This window comes from Rhinopithecus bieti, unplaced genomic scaffold (genome assembly GCF_001698545.2).
Source record: "Rhinopithecus bieti isolate Rb0 unplaced genomic scaffold, ASM169854v2 scaffold_24996, whole genome shotgun sequence".
NCBI lineage: Eukaryota > Metazoa > Chordata > Mammalia > Primates > Cercopithecidae > Rhinopithecus > Rhinopithecus bieti.
Genome location: NW_016811678.1, coordinates 323,370 through 333,882, shown reverse-complemented (window position 1 = coordinate 333,882; position 10,513 = coordinate 323,370).

Below are 10,513 nucleotides of genomic sequence, written 5' to 3'. Positions count from 1 at the left end.
AGGTCCAGTATCTAGGCTGGGTGTAGTGGCTCACGCCTGTAATCCCAGCACTTTGGGACACCAAGGGGGTGAGATCCCTTGAAGCCAGGAGTTCTAGACCAGCCTGGGCAATAAAGCAAGACACTGTCTCTATAAAAATATTAAATAAGAATAATAAGGCCGAGCTCAGTGGCTCACGCTTGTAATCCCTGCACTTTGGAAGGTCGAGGTGGCTGGATTACCTGAGGTCAGGAGTTCGAGACCAGCCTGGCCAACATGGTGAAACCCCATCTCTACTAAAAATACAAAAGAAAAAAAAAAATAGCTGGGCCTGGTGGTGCATGCCTGTAATCCCAGCTACTCAGGAGGCTGAGGCAGGAGAATCGCTTGAACCTGGGAGGCGGAGGTTGCAGTGAGCTGAGATTGCACCGCTGCTCTCCAGCCTGGGCAATAGGAGCAAAACTCTGTTTCTAAAACAAAACAAAACAAAAACAAACAAAAAGAATAATGGAATAATAATAAAAGACCAGCATCTGGCACAGTGCTGGCCCCAGTGAGACATCTGTGCCCGTGCACAGGTGAGTGACTGCACCTGAGCCCCCAAGGCCTCTGTTGGACCCCACGAAGTCCTCTGCGGGCGGCGCTGAGCCCTCTCCATGACGGGAAGGTTCTTAGAGGGCTAGGCCTGCGTGTCCCCCCACCTCCACCTCTCTCCTCCTTTGTCACCACACCCCTCCCCACAAGGTTGGAAGGATCCGGTACACCCAGTAAACCACATGTGCTGAGCCATGTTTACCACCCTGCCACTGCTCTACTTCAGTGGCTCAGATACACTCATCAGCTTCTGTTCGGCACAAGTTGCCTGGCGACCCCTCAGTGCTGATCTCATTCCAGCCTAAATAAAGGTGCGGGTTGCACTTGTCAGCTTGGGTGGTCTCCGTTGGGGAAAGGGTTTCTGGGAGGCTTTCTGGGATATTGCAAGAGACTCTAAAGGCACCCCCAACCCTGCTCCCTTGTAGGGCCAGAAAGCCCCTGTCTATTTTTAATTTTATTTTAATTAATTTTTTTTTGAGAGAAAGTCTTGCTCTGTTGCCCAGGCTGGTATGCAGTGGCACCATCACGGCTCACTGCAGCCTTCACTTCCTGGGCTCAAGTGAGCCTCTTGCCTTAGCCTCCTGAGTAGCTGGGACTACAGGCATGTGCCATCATGCCTGGCTAATTTTTTGTCAAGATGGGATTTTGCCATGTTGCCCAGGCTGGTCTGGAACTCCTGAGCTCAAGCAATCTGCCTGCCTCAACTTCCCATAGTGCTGGGATGATAAGCGTAAGCAACCGCGCCCAGCCTGGAAGCCCCTGTCTAATAAAGGCAAAGAAGCTTGGGGTTCCCTTCCCCGACGTGTGGAAGGTTGGGGGGCAGGATGGGGCTGCAATAACCCCAGCTGAGTCCCTAACAGCCAGAGAAGGGCAGGGTCTCCCCAACATGCCATCATTTCATGGCCGACTCTGCCACTTTCGGCATTGGGCCAACTCTAGGCCTGGCAGTAGGGCGTCTTGTCTGCCCACAAAGGCCTCCAAGCCCCGCCCCGCAGATGCCAGCTTTCCCTGGGAAGGCAGAAGGGAGATCATTACCGAACCCTAATTAACAAAGACAAGCAGAGACATTTCAGTGGAGAAACATGTGACTGGTGCTGGAATTGCAATCTCTTTAGAAACTCGAGAAAGATGGTCGGGCATGGTGGCTCATGCCTGTAATCCCAGCACTTTGGGAGGCCGAGGCGGGCGGATCACGAGGTCAGGAGATCAAGACCATCCTGGCTAACACGGTGAAACCCCATCTCTACCGAAAATACAAAAAATTAGCCGGGTGTGGTGGTGGGTGCCTGTAGTTCCAGCTACTCAGGAGGCTGAGGCAGGAGAATGGCATAAACCTGGGAGGTGGAGCTTGCAATGAGCTGAGATCGTGCCACTGCACTCCAGCCTGGGCAACAGAGCGAGACTCCGTCTCAAAAAAAAAAAACAGCTCTCAAGAGCTCAAGACAGAGTTGGAAGGGTGGAGAGGGGGTGGGGAAGGCTGAGAGAGGGAGGCAGGGGCCAGAGGATGTGTGCCTTTGTGTGACTGGGGACAAGGAAATTACTCTCAGGTCTTGGGCAGCAGAAGGGAGGATCATGGAGAATGACCTTGTTCTGTATCACCTCAAAGAAATAGAGGCCCAAAGACAGTTAACTCATCCAAGATCAGAGACAGCAAGTTAAGTTATCCACGATCAGAGACAGTAGGTTAACTTATCCAAGATCACACAGCTCAAAAGTGATGGTACTGGTTCCTGAGAAGGCAAAAAGGGACCTGTTCCTGTGCCTGCCACTGTTCAGTCCCTCCCCATGTCCCCCCAGTACCCTCTGCAGAGGTCAATCCTACACTAGCATCCAGACCTGGCTCAGCTCATCCTCTCCAGGAAGCCCGTCCCACCACAGCACCCACTGGGTGACAGGAGACCCCACAGAAGAGAGAGGCTTAGCAGGAGATCAAAGAGGACGATGACAAGTGGTGCTATTGTATTTGAGGCTTCTGGCCTTTCTCCATTTGTACCCCCTGAAAAGGGATCACAGCCCTCTGCCTGGCAGGCGTTTCCCCCACAGCTGAGCTTCTCGAAATGGGCCTCAAACAATTCTGGTGCGGGGAGAGGTGAGTGTAGGTGGAATGATCTTCCTCAGCGACAAGTAATATTTTTTTTTTTTTTGAGACAAGGTCTCACTCTGTTGCCCAGGCTGGAGTACAGTGGCAAAATCATAGCCCACTACAGCCTCCAACTTCCAGGGTCAAGCAATCCTCCCACTTCAGCCTCTTGAGTAGCTGGGACTATAGGCACATACCACCATGCCCGGCTAATTTTTTATTTTTTGTAGAGACAGGACCTCATTATGTTTCCCAGGCTGGTTTCAAACTCCTGGATTCCAGCGACCCTCCTGCCTTGGCCTCCCAAAGTGCTGGGATTACAGGCCTGAGCCACTGCACCCAGCTAGCAGCATGTAATTTGACATAGTTCCTTAAATTGAGATGAAAGTGGAACGTTTACAGAGGAGATGATGTGGGGATGTCCTAGATAAAACTGGAGCCCACCAAGAGCTTGGCCCCAACCAGTGGGGCTGTACGGGCTCCTCAGCCATGGGGACATCAGCAGAAGAGCTTGCCAGGGCCAGGTCTGAAGGGCCCAGTCCATGTTGCAAAGCCAGGCCTCCCAGGTCGTCCACGCTCCAGCCTGGCCAGCCTCTCTGCCTCACCACCTCCCACTCATGACAGCCCATCCCTCCTCCTCACCTGGTCATGCACTCCAGGGTGGCCCCAGGGGAGGCAGACGTGGCGTGGGCAATTCTTCCCATTTTACTGGGAAACTGAGGCCCAGGTAGGCAAACCTGACTTGCTGGAGTCACACAGGAAGTTGGCAGCTCTGCTCCATCCCTGGGTCTGGAGCCCCTGCTCTGGGGAAGGAGAGATGGGGCGCTGCCTTCCCAGAGTCCCCTCAAGCTGGCAGGGATGGCTGTACCCCCAGGATCAGAGGAGAACTAAAAGGAGCGGGGAGAGCCCTCGTGTTTGCCCAAAAGGGAGCTGGAAAGGGCCGGCTGAGCCCATATGCAGGCAGGAGCTGTGGGGAGCTGGTGGTGGGACAGCAAAGAGAAGTGGATTTGGTGGGTAGAGGGGCCCCCCCTTGGTTCTAGTCCTCCCCACAGTCCCTCCCAAATGGGCAGGGCTCCCCTGTCCCTTTCTCCTCTCCCGCAGCAAGCCCTATGGGAAGCGGCCTATCCGGTGAGTGGCAGCTCAATCTCTGCTTAAATGCCTACAGAGATGGGGAATTCACTAACTTCCAAAACTTTTTTTTTTTTTTGAGACGGAGTCTCGCTGTGGCCGGATCTCAGCTCACTGCAAGCTGCGCCTCCCGGGTTCACGCCATTCTCCTGCCTCAGCCTCCCGGATAACTGGGACTACAGGCGCCGCCACCTCGCCCGGCTAGTTTTTTGTAGTTTTAGTAGAGATGGGGTTTCACCGTGTTAGCCAGGATGGTCTCGATCTCCTGACCTCGTGATCCGCCTGTCTCGGCCTCCCAAAGTGCTGGGATTACAGGCTTGAGCCACCGCACCCGGCCCCAAAACTTTTAAAAAATGTTAACCACTACTATTCAAGAACAATTCTAGAATTTTTTCTTTTGAAAGACAAGGTTTCATTCTGTCCCGCAGGCTAGAGTGCAGTGGTGTGATCATAGCTCACTGCAGCTTTGACTTCCTGGGCTCAAGCGATCCTCCGTCCTCAGCCTCCCGAGTACCTGAGACTACAGATGTACAGATGTGCAGCACCACACTGGCTCATTGTTTTCTCTTTTTGTAGAGACAGGGTCTCACTATGTTGCCCTGGCTTCAAGGCACTATGGTCTCCTGGCTTCAAGCAATCCTCCTGCCTTGGCCTCCCAAAGTGCTGGGATTACAGGCGTGAGCCACTGCATCTGGCGGTTTTTTGTTTGTTTGTTTGTTTTTGAGACAGAGTCTTGCTCTGTCACCCAGGCTAGAGTGCAGTGGTGTGATCTCCATTCATTGCAACCTCTGCATCCCCCAGGTTCAAGAGATTCTCCTGCCTCAAGCTCCCGAGTAGCTGGGATTACAGGTGTCCGCCACCATGCCTGGCTAATTTTTGTATTTTTTGGTGGAGACAGGGTCTCAGCATATTGGCCAGGCTAGTTTCGAACTCCTGACCTCAAGTGATCTACCCGCCTCAGCCTCCCAAAGTCCTGGGATTACAGGCTGAGCCACTGCGCCCGGTCCTGCTGTTGCTTCTGAGGTTTGAAAACCGCTGCCTCAATGCTCCTGACAGCTCTTCTTACCCAAAGTTTCCCCCACCTCGTCTACTCTATTCCTGCACAGTCGCCCTTTCCTCCGACGCCCTGGGCAGGTCTCTCTCTGCCAGCTCCATGCTTCTGAGAGGCCCCCAGCCTGCCTGCCACCCTGCCTGCAGTAAATACCACTCAGGTTTCACCTACTGAACATGGGCCCCTGGATGTGTCTCAGGATCACAGATCCAGCCTTGGAGACCAGCACCACCATCACCCTTCCAGAACCTTCCGGCCTCTTCACACCCTGCTGCTGCCTCTAGATCCTAACCCCATCCATCGTGGGGCCCAGCTGCCCACTGCCTGGGTTCAGACCTTCTCAACACTCCCTGGCTTCTCTGCCCTAGTTTTGCCTCCTCCAATCCACCCTCAGTGGGTGGAAGTACGGTTACCATGGTAACCTGAAGACAATGCAAATCTTATTGTATCATTACAATGACTGGAAAAACCGTCAGTGCCACAAAATAAAGTTCAAGTCACTAGCTTTGCAGTCCAGGCCCTTTACCATTCTGGCAGCATTTTTGGGGGCTATTCTTCTTCCCCCTACTGCACAACCCCGCCTGGCCACCCTAGGCTCAGGCTGCAGAACAGCCTAGACCAGGGAATGGCTTTGGCCTCTTGCTAACTTACCTGGTTTTTGTCTCTTTCAGGCTGTTTGCTCAGTTGCAAAACGGGAAGGACAACAGCACCCGCCTCACAGGCTAAGTGTCTAAGAAGCTGTGTGTGAAAAGCCCGCAGCACAGGGTCTGGAACGCGTGGACATGTGAGATGGGAGGAGGGGATTTCCCAGCTCCTCATTTCTGCAGGGACTGGCCCCTGGCCTAAGGAACACCAGTTCTCCAGGGAGGGGGAGCTTTCCCTGACCCCCCGATGTGTGGCACACAGAGGAGAGCGAGCTACTTCTGGAAGGGGAGTTGGGGGAAAGGGCAAGTTAGTCTTTACTGAGGGTGGCAGTGAGGTGGCACTTTGGTCTCACCTCAGCTGCAGAAACCCATCCTGCTCTCGTCTTATTTCCTGGGGATTTCAGCTGTGTGCAGGCACAGATGCATCTCCCAAGTGCCCCACACGTGCCTTGACCTCCTCTCCTCCCTCTGGCCAGTACTGAACCTCTTGGTGATCCACGACGGCACCTCTGTGTCCTACATCCTCTGGCAGTCTCCTTCCCTCCTTCCAGCCCTCCCTCTAGGACCCTGACCCCAACCGTCCTTCATCCCCATGAGGACATTCAGTCCACTGTCCCTCCCCTCTTCCTCCCTAAGAGAAGGAGCAGGCAGAGAGGATCTTGCATGAGCCTTCAGCAACCCTCTTCCACCCATCCTGTTTCTTTCTTCGTCTTCTTTCTTTCTTTTTTTCAAAAAAAAAAGAGATGGGGTCTTGCTATGTGGCTGGTCTCAAACTCCTGGGCTCAAGTGATCCTCCTGCCTCAGCCTCCCAAAGTGCTGGATTATAGGCATAAGCCACCACACCCAGCTTCATTCCTTTTCTAAGTAGGGTACTCCTTTTCTTGCCATTCCCCCCATCCTCCTTCCTCTCCCACCACTCACCTCCCTCTCTACTGAATCTGCTGAAGATCATGCAGCTGCTGTTCCTACCTCTAAAACCCTCTCTTGGCTGGGTGTGGTGGGTCACATATGTAATCCCAGCACTTTGGGAGGCTGAGGCGGGTAGATCATTTGAGGTCAGGAGTTTGACAGCAGCCTGGCCAACTTGGTGAAACCCCATCTCTACTAAAAAATACAAAAAATAGTCGGACGTGATGGCACATGCCTGTAATCCCATCTACTCAGGAGGCTGAGGCAGGAGAATCGCTTGAACCCAGGAGGCAGAGGTTGCAGTGAGCGGAGATCGTGCCACTGCACTACAGACTGGGCGATAAAGCAAGACTCTGTCACCTCCCTTCACCAAAAATATAAAGCCCTCTGCATCCATTCCACTCTCCACTCTTGTTCATTCTATCCTGCCCTCTAAACGGTGATCTGTCCTTGGCAGATTCAATCGCTTGTCTTTCTCATTCTCTCCTGAGTCCACTATTCCACTCTGGTCCCCACCTCTTCCCCCAAAACTGCTCTGAACCATCCCACTGCAACTTGTTGCTTAGCCTCTCCATCTAGTCTCAGGCGTTAGGACGGACCTCCCATCAGAGGCTGGTGCAACCGATCGCCTCCTGTAGTAAGTTTCTCTCTGAGCTTCACTTGCGGGCTTTCCTGTCTCTCTTTTTTTTTGAGACAGAGTCTTGCTCTGTTGCCCTGTTGCCAGGCTGGAGTGCTGTGGCGCAATCTCAGCTCACTGCAACCTCTGCCTCCCGGGTCCAAGCGATTCTCCTGCCTCAGGCTCCCAAGTAGCTGGGATTACAGGCACGCGCCACCACGCCCGGCTAATTTTTGTATTTTTAGTAGAGACGGGGGTTTCACCATGTTGGCTAGGATGGTCTCGTTCTCCTGACCTTGTGATCCATCCGCCTTGGCCTCCCAAAGTGCTGGGATTACAGGTGTGAACCACCGTGCCTGGCTCTCCATACATTTTTGTTGTACAAATACATGAACCCAAAGGATTAACCATGAGTCTAAAGATTTACATAGGCAGGACCTATGTAATAGCTGCTGGTAGCCAGGAGGGGACAGCAAAGAGCCACCCAGTGTGGATGAGACCAGAGCGGTTGGGGGGAAAGAGAGTGTGGCCACAACCCACTCCAGGGACCAACACCAAGCCCTCGGCTAGTGGGAGACCCTGCTCTGAGTTCTGAAGTATAATAAAATGGTAAAGACAGGTTCAAATCTCTGCCACACTATGCTGTGTGGCCTTGAGAAAGTTGCTTAATCTCTCCGAGCCTCAGTCCCCTCCAATAAGTCCGGCTACTCAGGGAGATGACATGGTAACGTGAGTGGGCTTTGTAACCAGCAAATCATAAGTGTGATGGGGTCAGGTGTGGTGGCTCACGCCTATAATCCCAGCACTTTGGGAGGCCAAGGCGGGTGGATCGCCTGAGGTCAGGAGTTCAAGACCAGCCTGGCCAACATGGCAAAACTCTGTCTCTACTAAAAATACAAAAATTAGCCTGGTGTGGTGATGGGTGCCTATAATCCCAGCTACTTGGGAGGCTGAGGCAGGAGAATCACTTGAAGTTGGGAGGCGGAGGTTGCAGAGAGTTGAGATCACACGATTGCACTCCAGCCTGGGCAACAGAGCGAGACTCCGTCTCAAAAAAAAGTGTGACGTGAGTGTTAGGTGTCTGTGGTGTGAGTGGCTGCTCAGATGTCCATAACTGGGGGACAGGGTAGTTACATAACCATGATACAGGCTAAAGAGGAAACAGAGCTTTTTAAAGACCTGGGAACATGTTTATGTTTTAAGGTTAAGTGTGTAAATTTATAGAAAGAAGAATAGTGAGATGTAAAATTAATAAGCTTGGGAGGAAATCTGGAAGAAATATAGCATCATAAAAATTAACAGCCATCTAGGTTGTTAGATTTCTGTATTTTCCAAATTTATACCATGGGCATATATTTGCATATCTCTTTAGGGTGTGTGTGTGTGTGTGTGTGTGTGTGTGTGTTTTAGAGACAGGGTCTCACTCTGTCACTCAGACTGAAGTGAGGTGATGTGAACATTGTGATCACAGCTCACCGCAGCCTCAAACTCCTGGGCTCAAGTGACCCTCCTGCCTCAGCCTCCTGAGTAGCTGGGACTACAGGGACACACCACCACCCACCGCCATGCCCAAATAATTAAAAAAAATTTTTTTTTTTTAGAGATGGGGTCTTGCTATGCTGCCCAGGCTGACCTCCAACTTCTAGCTTCAAGCAATCCTCCTGCATTGGCCTCCCAAAGCGCTGGGATTACAGGCATGAGCTACCATGCCCGGCCCCTTTAGGTTTTTATGACCTACTAGAATGTTCTTCGGATGGAATATTACAGCAGCTACCTGGGTAGAGGGTCTCTCCTGCCTTATCACCACCACTTTTTCCCAGTATATCCTAAACAGCCCCCATTAGCTGTCCTGGGTTTTCTTTTTTCTTTTCTTTTTTGCAACCAAGTTACACTCTGTCGTTCAGGCTGCAGTGCAGTGGCACGTCTCTCAGTTCACTGCAACCTCCGCCTCCCAGGTTCAAGCGATTCTCCTGCCTCAACCTCCCAAGTAGCTGGGATTACAGGGATGCACCACCATGCCTGGCTAATTTTTGTATTTTTAGTAGAGTCAGGGTTTCACCATGTTGCCCAGGCTGGTCTCGAACTCCTGACCTTATGTGATCCACCCGCCTTGGCCTCCCAAAGTGCTGGGATTACAGGCATGAGCCACCGCGCCTGGCAGTCTCTCTAATTTAATTCAGTGCCACTGTAGGCAGGTGGGGTGTGGCCTGGCTGGGCATTATAGAGCTACCAGCTACAAATGGTGTTCAGCCCCTGGGGTCAAGTGTGGGTTGTCTCAGCCCCTTGCAGGCAGGGCTAGAGTTCCTTCTGGTACAAGATGGGGGACCCAGCCCCCCATCCCTCTGCAACCTCAGGCCCCCCACCACGTCCCCTCCAGTTCAGTCTGGTGCCTTCCAGCACCCCTGGCCCCTAGAAATCCCTGGCCCACAGCTCCCTTGACCTGAGGCCTGAAATTCACCCACTGCCCTCTGAGGCTTGGTCCAAGTCCAAGTATGCCTTCCTCTCCAGCTAGACGCCTGCTCGCCACTCAGCATGTCAGAGCAGGTAGGGCCTCTAGATTGTAATGGAGAAACTGAGGCACTGAGGGCAGATGTGATGTCCCCAGTTAGGAAAACATTAAAGACATTCTGGGCTTATCTCTCTCTCTCTCTCTCTTTTTTTTTTTTTAGAGACAAGATCTCACTCTGTCACGCACGCTGGAATCATGGCTCACTGCAGCCTCCAACTCTTAGGCTCAAGGGATCCTCCCACCTCAGCCTCCCGAGTAGCTGGGAATACAGTCATTCGTCCCTACCATGTCTGGCTAATTTTAAAAAATGTCTTTGCAGGATGGGATCTTTCTCTGTTGCCCAGGCTGGTCTCAAACTCCTGGGCTCAAGTGATTTTTTCCCATCTTGGCCTCCCAAAATGCTGGGAATATAGGTATGAGCCACCACGTCTGGTCTGAGTCATCTCTTTTGACCCAGAACAAAACCAGCAGAGGAGTGGCTGTACTCTCACCCTACACTGTGGAGGCCCACAGCTTCAGGGTGCAGTGGGGCTCTTGCAATTTAATGACTGATTCATCTTCAAAAAAGCACAATCTCAGCCAGGCGTGGTGGCTCACACCTGTAATTCCAGCACTTTGGGAGGCTGAGGCGGGCTGATCACCTGAGGTCAGAAGTTTGAGATGGCCAACATGGTGAAACCCCGTCTCTACTAAAAATACAAAAATTAGCCAGGTGTCATGTTGCACACCTATAATTCCAACTACTCGGGAGGCTGAGGCAGTCGAATCACTTGAACTCGGGAGGTGGAGGTTGCGGTGAGCCGAGATCACACCACTGCACTCTAGCCTGGGCAACAAGAAGCGAAACTCCACCTGAAAACAATAAAACAAAACAAAAACAAAAAAGCGTAATCTCTTTCAGAATTGTCACCTTCTTGGGGTGGTTCTGTTAGGAAAGGCTTCCATGGGAGCCTTCAGTAAGTGACCTAAAAAAATCTCAGAGCCATTCTTTTTTTTTTTTTTT